The sequence below is a fragment of the Euprymna scolopes genome, chromosome 10 (genome assembly GCF_053919585.1).
Source record: "Euprymna scolopes isolate OS-2025 chromosome 10, ASM5391958v1, whole genome shotgun sequence".
NCBI lineage: Eukaryota > Metazoa > Mollusca > Cephalopoda > Sepiida > Sepiolidae > Euprymna > Euprymna scolopes.
Window position 1 is genome coordinate 57105851 of NC_136491.1, and position 12898 is coordinate 57118748.

A 12898-nucleotide genomic window follows, 5' to 3' on the forward strand; every position below is an offset into this window, starting at 1 on the left:
TATCCGTAACCCATGCATACATGCAAGCGCATGTGTACATGCAGATACCAATACTCGTGAACACATATATCGACATATATATACAGCTGCACACACTATGTGGACAGCAGACAGCGGGCACATATGCTCTCACATCCACACACGTATACATAGGTACGTGCACATATACATCGGTATCCCATGTACACACGGACGCACACGTGGATGTACACGTGCGTGCATACACACACATACACACCCAGTTATACGTACAGTTATTGGTATAGACATATTCGTCTACATAGATTTAAATTTAAGTTCATTTGTGGGTACATAGGCGCAATACTTTCGTTCGATGTAGACATGGTTATACATAGATATGAGCATAAACTCATTCCACATACATAATATTTTCATTTTCATTATTGGGGGCTTTATAATTATATATATAATTTTTGTTTCTTACGGAAGACAAGAAGATAAAACTATATATATATATATATATATATATATATATATATATATATATATAGTTTTATTTACTTGTCTTCCTTAAGAGACAAGAAAATAAAACTATATATATATATATACATAATAAATATATAAATACATTTGAAGCCAAAACTGCAACACGAATTTTTGTTTTTATAAAATAAACAGATGTTTATTTTTAAAGAAATATATTTCGGAGTAAGACTCCTTTATCAATAATTTTTTTTCTTCTCTTCTTCCACGACATGATGTAGTGGGAGATAGTTCGATGAAGAGTCCACGTGATGTTGTTAACTGCGGGGTTTTATGAAGCCGGATAGGTGACGCGTGGTCGCGCATTTTAAAAATCTGGGTGGTTATTTTTGTGTATATAGTTTTATTTTCTTGTCTTCCTTAAGAGACAGGTAATTTTTTCTCCATATTTTCGTCCAATGTAGAACCGTAAAAAAATTGGAATTTTTCAACAACCAACAGTAACACGTTTCTTTTAATCTCTATGTAAACTTAACATAGGTTAATCTATTTTATTTTACCCTTTCCCTTTTCCTCTTCCCTGTACATATATTTTATTATAATATATATATATATATATATATATATATATATATATATATATATATATATATATATATTCCCCAAAACCTCTGGCCTTGATGAAGAGGAGATTAAAACTAGCCACTATGGTTTCAAATGGTCTGAAAAAAAAACAGCAAGAGAGATGTGATTCTAATTCTCATGTTATACCTCTCCTTTTTTGGAAATAGGGTACGATTATGGATTATCTCCAGTATCAAATAATTCTTATAAACTGTAATATATGCTTTTTGTCTAATGATGCTATTTTGGATCCTTTCCAACCTTCGAATAACGGTCTTCACTTCTGGCATACCGATTTCAGTAAGGTCACGCCAGTAAAGCAAGTACGATTCTTACCAGTACTTAGGCAACCGTTTGATAATAACAGGTTGTATTTGAAACCCAGTCTAAATAGTCTTGCAAGCCATAGGCATGCAATCAATAGCGATAACCATGTATTGTTCACTGAAATCTGCTCTTACGACAGACAAATAGAGTTTGAATTGGACGATATGTTTTGTTCTTTATTTTCTAGTCTAACAGTTTTAGATGCATAGAAATACAATAAACAGACTAATGACTCTTATATAATAAAAGTAAGTTTTTTCATGGCGAAGACGTTGATACATACTATCTCATCGTTCTATGCAATTTTAATTTATTAATTAATGCATATTGAATTAATCAATTTTCTGTATGTTGTATTAATTATTTTTATTGCGGTTTCGAAGCCACAAGCCATAAATATTTATCTTTACAGGTCATTATGTTTTTCTAAACTAATATAATCAGCAATAAGGGGTATTTTGTTATCTTTTCAATCAACAGGATAAAAATTGGTAAAACTGCGTCGCATACGCTGATGTTTATTTGCGATAACATCTAATTCATTTTGACTAATTTTGCAACGAATGAATATAAAAATAAATTGTATATTTTCTAATTAAAGAAAACGTGCATGAATATAATGTGTGATTTCGGACGGTGATGAAAATAAAATTCTAACTTTATGCGAAGAATGTTTTACTTTCGCTATTGGCTCAATAAAACTCGCTCGAGGATTTAAACTGCGCCATCGAAGAAACGTTTAAAATTTCTGCTATGACGCTGGTGTTTTTCTAACATTCGTTATCAACTCGCATTCTTCACTATTTATATTTTTCTTTTAGTCGGATTATCCCTTAATTAATTATTATTAATGTTAATGTAATTCTATTTGTTAAACCGTAACAAATATTAATCTTGCATTCACATGTAATAATGAGAGGAGTGTGAGAAATCCTTCTTTTTACTGCATTTCAGCGTTCTCCTTTTGTTAGAGGGGGCAACTTGTGAACACTTTACTGCTGACACCGGTGTTTTCTTTTCCCCTTTCTTTGGGGTGACCGCCAAGAGGTCTTAGATACTACTATATCGACATGGTTTTCCTCGGCGTCAGTTTTCCTTCCTTCCGATTCCTCATTGACACTTGATTTTTCTTTTCTTACTTTTCCATTTCGTTGATATTTTGTTCTGTGGACTTATTCAGTGATCCCTATTTTAAGCACTTACTGTTTCACGCTTATTCTCTACTTGTTTTCAGTTTTTACCCTCTTCAGTTTTAACAAAACTTTTGATTTAACGATAAACTGTCTCCAGAGTTTATGCTCTCCGTCGTAAGATTTCATACACACTTTACACAACGGAGCAGATGGTTTTATGAGACGGAACATACGTACATATATATATATATATATATATATATATATATATATATATATACATATATATACACATATATATATATATATATATATATATATATATATATATATATATATATATATATATATGAGACGGAACATATATATATATGATTATATTTATATTTATGACATTAGGAATATATATATATATATATATATATATATATATATATATATATATATATATATAAAATAAAAATTACATGCATGCAAAATCCGATCCCGCATTTTGCTAATACCTACCTTTTGATGAGAAGGAAAGTATTTCTTCAAAACTCCGCGGATTAAGGACTATCCACTTATCTAGTGTTTCCTTTTCAGATTAAATATGTTTTTAACTCATTTCAAAGTGTTTTTAATATGTTTTATTAACTGTTTGCTCGTATATATATATATATATATATATATATATATATATATATATAAATTCTGACTTAACTAATTTAGAAATAAAATTTATTCTCCAAGCGAGAAAGTCCCTTATACAATTTAACAATAAGCTTTGGACTAGAAAGGATACCCCTGATAATTTTGACATCTTGATGGGTGCTTCTGACTCTGCAGAAAGTTACCGATTAAGTGGGACTCTTCTTACTGAAAGAACTTAAATACAATTTTAAACAAATCCAATGGCGTCTTTATAGAGACGATGCCCTTTTTACTACAACAGCCAGGCCAAGAGAGTACAACAAAACAATTAAAAAATTACATAACTTCTTCAATAACTTCGGCCTTTTTATAATTATCGAACCAAACAAAAAAATTTCAAATTTTCTAGATGTTACACTAAATCTTAACACCGAAACTAATAGCCCCTATCATAAACCTAATCTTACGCTTTTATACGTCCATAAATCTTCTAACCACACCAACTGAATTATAAAATCTATAGTACCATCTGTCTTTAGAAGATTTTTTGCTCTTTCTGCTGATAAAAAAACTTTTAATCAAAATGCTACTTTCTTCAATAATGCATTATGGAACTCATGACACAAAGAAAAGATTAAATACAACAATTATGCTCCTCCTGCAGGCCGCCTTAAATCTGTAATCACACACATATGCGATACACTATGCCCTGAATAAATTAAATCACTATTTGCATAGTGCTACGTTCACCATCTATACAGACCATAGACCATTGGAGTATTTATTAAACTCACCAATTCAAAATAGGAAAATACAGACGTGGGCTTTAAGTATGGCTGACTATAATTGCACCATACGGTACCTGAAGGGGAAAGACAACGTCTGTGCGGATCTTTTGTCACGCGCTGTAGATTCGAGCCAGGACAATGATGATCCCCCTGTAGAAATAGACAGTAGAAATTATACGGTGAGTGCAATAAACTCAAATCACTTTGAGCCAAAAGATTTTGCATCATATAAGGATGCTGAAGACTTATCGGTAACACACGAGCGTCCTACATTATCGGGTTTAGATGTAAGTAAGGAACAGGAAGCAGATAGGGAGATTGTAGATTTAAAGATGCGAATGAAAAACGGTAAAGCGTCCAAGATGGAACGAAAAAAGTACATAATAATGGACGATGTAGTATATTACTTGTCGCAACCCGACGACGAACCGATAATTAGGTTATATATACCGTCGCATCTAAGAGAAAGGGTGTTAGTTCAATACCATGATGATAATGGTCACATGGGCGTGGAAAAAACGTTTCACGCTATTAAGCAAAAATATTTCTGGCCTGGTTTATTTAAACAAATAAACGAATACATAGGTAAATGTATTCCGTGCCAAACCAGAAATTTGAGGAAACAACAACCTCAAATGCAGGAGTGCGATTTACCTCCTTTTCCTTTCGCTAAACTAGCGTTAGATGTTTCCGGGCCTTACCCAAAAACTCTATCAGGCAACCAATACATAGTGACTTTTATAGATATGTACAGTGGTTGGCCGGAGGCTTTTGCGGTTCCGAATAAAAAAGCAGAAACAGTGGTGCATCTATTGATTGACGAGATTTTTCCCAGATTCGGGGCACCACTGCAGCTTTTAACGGATAATGGGCCTGAGAACATAAACAAAATAATGAAAAAGGCATTAGAGGACCTCAACGTGCATCATGTGACCACATCGTTCTATCACCCCCAGAGTAACGGCAAAGTTGAAAGGTTCCATAGGACAATGCATGACGTCCTAGCGAAGAAAATAGGGGACAATGAACAGTCGTGGGATATATACATGAATCAGATGTTAGCGGCTGTCAGGTTCCATGTAAGCGAAACGACGAAATTTTCACCCTATTATTTACTCTACAATAGAGATGTTGTTCTGTCGTTGGACAATATTCTAAGACCCCGTAGAGTATACTATGGGGATGAAAATCATGAAATCGCTCTACAGGAAATGCATCGAACCTTCACTTTAGTAAGGAGTAATATAAAAAATGCTAGGAAAAAAATGAGAGATAGATCTAAGAAGAAAACAAAAGCCGTCGAATTTAAGGTTGGTGATTTGGTGTATTATAAACACCACCAAAAGCGAGGAAAACTAGACGTACGATGGAAACCGTACTACGTAGTGATAGAAAAGACTGGGCCGGTTTCATATAGAATTAAGGATCAATTAACGGGCTCTGTAACGAAGGCGCATGCAGAACATCTCAGAGCAGCGTCTATCGAGGAGTGGGAGATTCCCACTACAGAGAGGCCGTTAAGAAAAGCTGCATTGTCTGTTCCAAAGGAATCTAGTGATTCAGACAGCGAATCAGCCACAGACGAAGCTGATTATGCAATGCAGAGGAGTCGTCATCAACGCGAGGGGTCGGATGAGGAATCTGACGTACCGTTGATGGAACGAAGGATCGTGACACGGAGCATGACGGCGGGACGTGAAACCAATATAGATGAAATCAGCTGCCCGTATCCGTCGTATGCAGTGCACGAGAGTAGAAATAGGGACCAACCTCTCGTAAATAGAGTTAGTATGAGGTTTGGTAGCGGGGAGGAAGAACAGGAGAGAGGGAATTGTTTAGGATGGGTTAGAAAAATACTCTGTTTGTAAATAGATTAAGTAAACTGGGAACACCGTCCTATTGAATAAAAGAAAAAAATAAATAAATAAAAGATCCCTTATCTCCATGGTTAAAGCAACTGACGTCTTAGGGAAGGATAGAGCTGCTTCTCATTTCAAAAAAGTCATTGGAATGTAAAGTTAAAACTTATGTAATTTGAGCAGAAGCAAGCATAGTCTATCGGATGTCGGCTGCCTCAATGTCAATTTTTAAAATTGGGGTGAAAATACCACCTTTGTTATTTGAAATGAAACAAAAACATACATTGAGAGAGACCCCGAGAAAAGAAATGAAAACAAAAAAAATGTGTGTGTGTGTACGTAATGATGGATTTTGTTTTAATAATACTAAATTATGTCCACAGAGAAGAAAATATATATATAGAAAAATAAATAACTCAAATGCATTAACGGTAGTGGACAAGAAAAAAAAAGACGTCATTGAAAAAAGAACAATAAATAAATTAAAAAAAAGAGAAATATGCATGCAATCTAGAATTAAAAAAAAAAAAAATTATGATATATATAATTTTTTTTTTTTTGTGGTATTGAAGGAATGTACAATAAGAAGGGGAGGGGCGAATGAACTGGAATTGGATGACCTCGTTCTATGACGCAAGTCGGTTTATGGGTTAGACGTTGAATGGAGCAAAGTTCGGATGAACTTAAACCCTGACCGACAAAAATGAAACCCGGGAATAAGATGACGTAATTCGGCCGCAAATAAGACCAAATGCAAATATCAACAAAAGTCTGGCGTGCGAGGTCGCAATAATTCCTCAGGGTACGGAGCGACTGGACAGTCGGTACCAAGCCTAATCACGGGGAGATAGAAGAAAGGGAAAGATGCAGATTACGTAAGGGACAAGATAGAGCCTTATTATTTTTTTTATTTTTTTAGAGGAATGTGTGAGGGATATCTGGGTTGGAATCTTGGGACTTGCTGGGAATGCGGAAAAATCACAAAGGGAAAGCTACTTAGTTAGAAATCGATGGCGCATTAGTTAGGGAGTGATGATTCCGTATCTTGTCGGGTTCCAGGAACTCAAACAGGCTCCGAGTGAATCAGTGTGAAGGCGTATCTTGACTTAGACCAACCAAGGGAGTTAGTAGAAGAGCTTTGTGAAGTCCCGAAGTAGTAGATAGAATAGAACAAAGCTCCAGTAATAGGACCACTCAGAGAAAGACGTCAGGGCATTACAGTAAAGGAAAAAAAAACTGGGACTTAGGCCTATGCTGAAAGTCGAGAACGCGAGTGGGATGGTTGGGTCGGTAGAGCATCAGACTTTTAATCTGAGGGTCTGGGGTTCGAGTCCCCATGCGATAAAGCTACCGCCAACATGGAGCATCCGACGTTCTGGTCGTAATTGCGATATGCTGGCCCCATTTCGAAAAAGTGATCGAAAATGGAGTCTCCATTTGTTTGGCCAAGTGGTCCAAATAAAGAGCAGAGTCAGTGGAAAATATCCAACAATGCGACCGCCTAGACAAGATGTATATCTGCAAAGCTGTATCTTTGTCTAACTTGGAAGCAAGTTAATGTCGAGGAGAGACTTTCGAGAAGCAGCAGAAGGGTTGATAGTGTAGTAGAAGAGTACTGGTGCCTGATCTTTCTTGGAAAAGGGGTGAGTCCGGAAAGTGAAAAAATAAAGATGTACTTCGGACATAATTATTTTTTTTAGTTAGTTAGTTATTAAAAATGTATGGCTTGCCATACATTTTGATAAAAAAAGGGGTGGAGGAATGTTAACGAGCATCTCTCCCCCCCCTCTCTGGCTTTCTTACTCTTTCTATTTTCTTTCTCTGTGTCTCTATAGGAGAATAGAGAGGGGGGAGAGAGAGAGAGAGATAGGTGAGTAAACGTGGAGGTAGACACGTTTACCAGAACCAAAGGTCAGCTGACCAAATTACGTATGTGTGACGTGGTTGGCTAGATCTGGGAGATTTGATTTGAGCTTTGAAGAAGAAGGACGTTTTCCGTGGTCTCCCCCCTCTTAACTGGGGAGGGGGGAGACGAACGCTGACGTGTGTGAAGAAGAACTAACACAAGCAGATTTCACTTTACACCTGCTGCAGAACCTCTGGGGAAAGTGAAATAAAATCTATAAAACCATTTCATCGTCTTGGAGTGATAAATCTTCGTCAAACAGGTATCAAGTCTCCCTCCAGGATGAGAAATTCCCAGATGATCCAACAGCGAGAAGAAACAGAGGTACGTTCAGAAATTACATGTCACACACACGATTCCCTTTATGATAATCAAACACACAACCAATTTATATTAGAGACAATTATACGCACACGGAATCGTTCTTATGTTATATAGAAAACGTAAAATGTGCCCCTAAATGAAGAACTCTATATAACATATTCAAATGTAACGAAAGCTCAATTTGGTACCCCTCAAGGATAACGTCGATGATTGAATATATAACAGTAAGAAACCAGTTGAAATAACAAGATCTGCCGCTATCAATAACAATGAACCAGTCTACATTTATAATCCTAACCAAAATACTAATCGCAATGCCTCTAACCCACCTAGTCGCATCAGGAGAAAGAAAAATATTTGGTTTAATCCTCCATTTAGCCTAAGTGTCAAAACTAATATACCTAAGGAATTCTTCAACATTGTACAAAACTCTTTCAAATACCCACACAGATATAGTTCTATTTTCAATAAAAATTCAATCAGGATTTCTTATTCAACAATGCCTAATTTAGCACAAAGAATCTTAACATCTAATAACAAAAAAATTAAATCAGCCCAAAAAATCCCTTTCCCACTTAAATCCCAAAACTAACTGTAATTGTAATAACACACAACTCTGCCCACTCAATAATGATTGCATCCATAAAGATGTTATATATTCTTGCACTATTACTGAGCTCCTACGAAATCCTCCCATAACAGACACTAATATTTCGTCTTCAAGTTATTCTTCTTCCCATCCTCCATCTGATATAGTTACTAATCCAATACACCAATCGAGCAGCGCTTCCATCTACAATCATACAACTAGTGATAACAATAATAATAATAATAATGAGAATAATAATATTTCTCCTAACAGCCATCCTAACACTAACAACACTCATTATCCCCTACAAAATGGTCCTCATACAGACATTGTCCAACCATTTGTTGAACACTATGAACAAAATTCAAACTATTTAAATAATACAAATCAGAAAATTAATATTAATACCAGACCTCGAGCTTTTAATAAAGTACATACATATATCGGCGCTACTTCAACATTAATTAAGAAAAGAATATCAACCCACATTTCTTCTTTTAACAACCATAATTCTAATAATAACCAAGGAACTTCTCTAACCACTTTAATTAAAAATCTTAACTGTAACAATACCCCCTTCACAATCAAATGGACTATCATAAAAAAGTTAAGTCTTCTACTCCAGGCTCTAAGTCATGTCGCCTCTGCACAACCGAAGCTATAACTATAATTACTTCCCCTCAAAGTAACAATATAATAAATTCTAAAAATGAACTGATCTCTTTCTGTAAACATAAGTCCAAATTTAATTATTTCAATTTTGAAATTACATAGTTATTACTTTTACCCTTTATATAGATATAAAAACATTTTTTCTTTAACTTTATCGTTTTTCTACATGCTTCTTAATACTTTATAATTTGATAATCCTTCATTTTAATTCTTTATCTTTTCTTTTCATGGCCGGTTATTTATCTGCATTTTCTGCTTTATTGTTTAAACTTTCCTATCTATCTAATATAACAATCTACCCACACTTTCATATCTTGTATGTATATTTACTTATATTTTACTATATGCATTTACTTACTTTTTTCTTGTTTTTTTCTTGTTTTTTCTTGAATTAGCAGATACCGGCCATCCTCTCCCCTTAAATAGTTTTTATTATGTTTTTTTTATTTTTATTTTTTTATTTTATTTTATATTTTATTTTTATTTTTATTATTTATTTATTTATTCTTTATTTATTATTTATTTTCTATTTATTTATTTTCCATTTAGTTTCGTCTAACAACTCTTGCTGACATTATTACGTGATGACCTGTACATTTCAGTTATATTATTTTGCCCTATATATTTTTCGCGCTTTTAACATTTCCTGTCTGGGTCATTTTGACTTTTGTTTCCCTTTATTTTATATTTTATATTTAACTTTATCATCATTTTTTTCCTCTTTCTCTTCTCTGATCTTTCTTATTTATGTCTCGGAAGTAGAGTGAAAAGCATATCTTATTTTTTCTTTTATTAATATTATTGGAATCTTTTCTTTTTTCCTTGTACACATTTTTGTGAATTATTCCATGGATTTCTGCCTTTGGATTATTATAGACCATCTTTTTCCAATTACGGGATTTCCTTGGATGTTACTTGTACAAATGGAAATTCTTTTAACTTTCCTGTAAGTTTTACATTTGGATTTTACCGTCACTTGATTTTTTATTTTCCACCAGACTATCCATTCATGTGTAATCACCTTTTTCTTCACTATATTCCCTCTGCTTCACTTTTTTGTTTTCAAGTAAGATCTTTGACTTACTTGTTGTTTCATCAAATACTTCTGCATGCAAAATCCGATCCCGCATTTTGCTAATTCCTACCCTCTGATGAGAAGGAAAGTATTTCTTCGAAACTCCGCAGATTAAGGACTATCCATTTATCTAGTGTTTATTTTTCAGATTAAATATGTTTTTAACTCATTTCAAAGTGTTTTAACATATTTTATTAACTGTTTGCTCACATACATACACACACACACACATATATATATATATATATACATATATATATATATTTATGAGACGGAACATATATATGTATATATATATGCATATATATATGCATATATATATATATATTTATGAGACGGAACACACACACACACACACACATATATATATATATATATATATATATATATATATATATGTGTGTGAGATTTCCTGCGTTTAAAATTAATTTCTATCTATAGTTATGACGTCGAATGGCTAAAAGTTTTAAATCTGAGGTTTACTAGCATATCAACCCACTTAGATGAAAATTTCGTTAAAAAGCATTTATCAAATTAAATGCGGTTTAAATGAATCATATTTACAAATCAATTTACGAATGATAATAAATTTATGAATTAAATATTATAGCCATAATTCAATTGAATGTTAAAATAAATTAAATATAAAATAAGTATTATAACAGCAACTCCATAACTTATAGTAAACAACTTATTCATTTTATAAAAATGTTATCTATTACAGTCTGATAATATTTTGCGGAAACTTACTGACGTACATGTATATATATATATATATATATATATATATATATATATATATATATATATATATATATATATATATATATATATATATATATATATAGTGTGTGTATGCATGTGTATATTCAGAATATTAAAGATTATTTCCACACTCTTGGAATTTTGGTTTGATGCTGTCATGGCTCGTGTGAGCTACAACGTTGTTAGACTGTGGAATTAAATACATGATGATTGCAACGTCTTTTCAGACGAGTGCCACTCCCTCAGACATTTAAAATCCATGAGCCCAAATGCTTGAGGGAGTATCTATACAAATATGATGTTACAGAGTCTTAGCTTTGTACGACAGCTGTACGGTTCAAAATGTTAAGATCCAGCAACAAGCAAGAGCAAGATAGCCAGCAACAAATTAAACTGCAGACCAGCTTGATGCGGGTAATGGTCTTCCGCTTTATGTTTTTTTTTAATCAGAGATTTGCTTCTCCTAGAAAGGTTGCCTTCACCACGGCTTACGGGAGCCCTCTCCACCCCAAAACACATCTACACACACACAAATATACACGTTGCTAGTTGGCCGTTGATCCAGAAAAAGAGTTCATTCGCCCTTTGGAAGGTCTTTTTTTTAATCCTTCATGGAGACTAGCAACCCTCCTCACCAAACAAGTCTGGTGAAGGAACCAGTTTAGTCGCCGGTGACCCGACCATGAGTCAGGTAGTACTGGGTTACATGGTACCAGTAACACATGACATGACCAGACATTAAATACATACATACATACATACATACATACATACTTATGTGTGTATTAATCTAACGAGCTGTCGAAGTGCTTATCCCCTCTTGCTTCAGTTCTCACCGCTTGCTTACAGTGCTATCTGACAGCACCATGAAAAGTAGTGCCGAGTAAAGAAAGGATGATTAACCTGGTACTACGTGAAATGTGAGAACTATGCTGGATGTCTGAGATAGTAAAAGACTTGTTCGCAGAACAATTATTGTAGCAAGAGTGCTGGCTATGTACAGCATAGATAGAAACGGATGAAGATCTCTTAATGGAACTCGATTCGAAGTACACATGTTTCTGGAATGGTAAGCCATCAGAGCTTAAAGCGAGAACGTGCGATTGGTTTTGCAGTCCAGTCTGATTTTAAAAAAAGATGGTTTAATAACCTTGCTTGGTAAGTGACAGAATCATGAAAGTACGCTTTATTTTTGATCACGGTAGGTATATGACGATTTTATCCGTATATGTCCCTACCATGGGTCATGACTAAGACACCACCAAAGTGTTTTACAAAAATCTTATCCGTACTTTTTCTTCTATTTCCTTATCTTAACATATCTTACTCATGGGTTATTTGAATACAAAGGTAGGTAAATATTACCATACCTAAGACTCTCTTGGCCACTTTGGTGTGAGAAAAGTAAAAACAATGGTCTGCATCTTCTTAAGCTGTCCACAGTTTGACTTTACGATTTGTTACACTTTCTTCAGCCGCAAAGAACCTAGATACACCCTTGTTCAAAACAATGCTACTTAATTGATTACATTATTTCTCAATAAGGCAGGCTTGCAAAATATTTGCAGCGTGCGAGTAAGGCGTGAAGCTAAATACAGCACGGATTACTTTTGGTGTGCCGGAAGCTGAACATCCGCAGAAATATAAGTCTGATGGTGTTAAGCTTCCCAAGCCGGTTGATGTATCCAAACTGGGTAATCCAAGTGTATGGGAAAACTCGGATTTGTAATTAAATCTACTCTTCAATTGATTCTGGGAG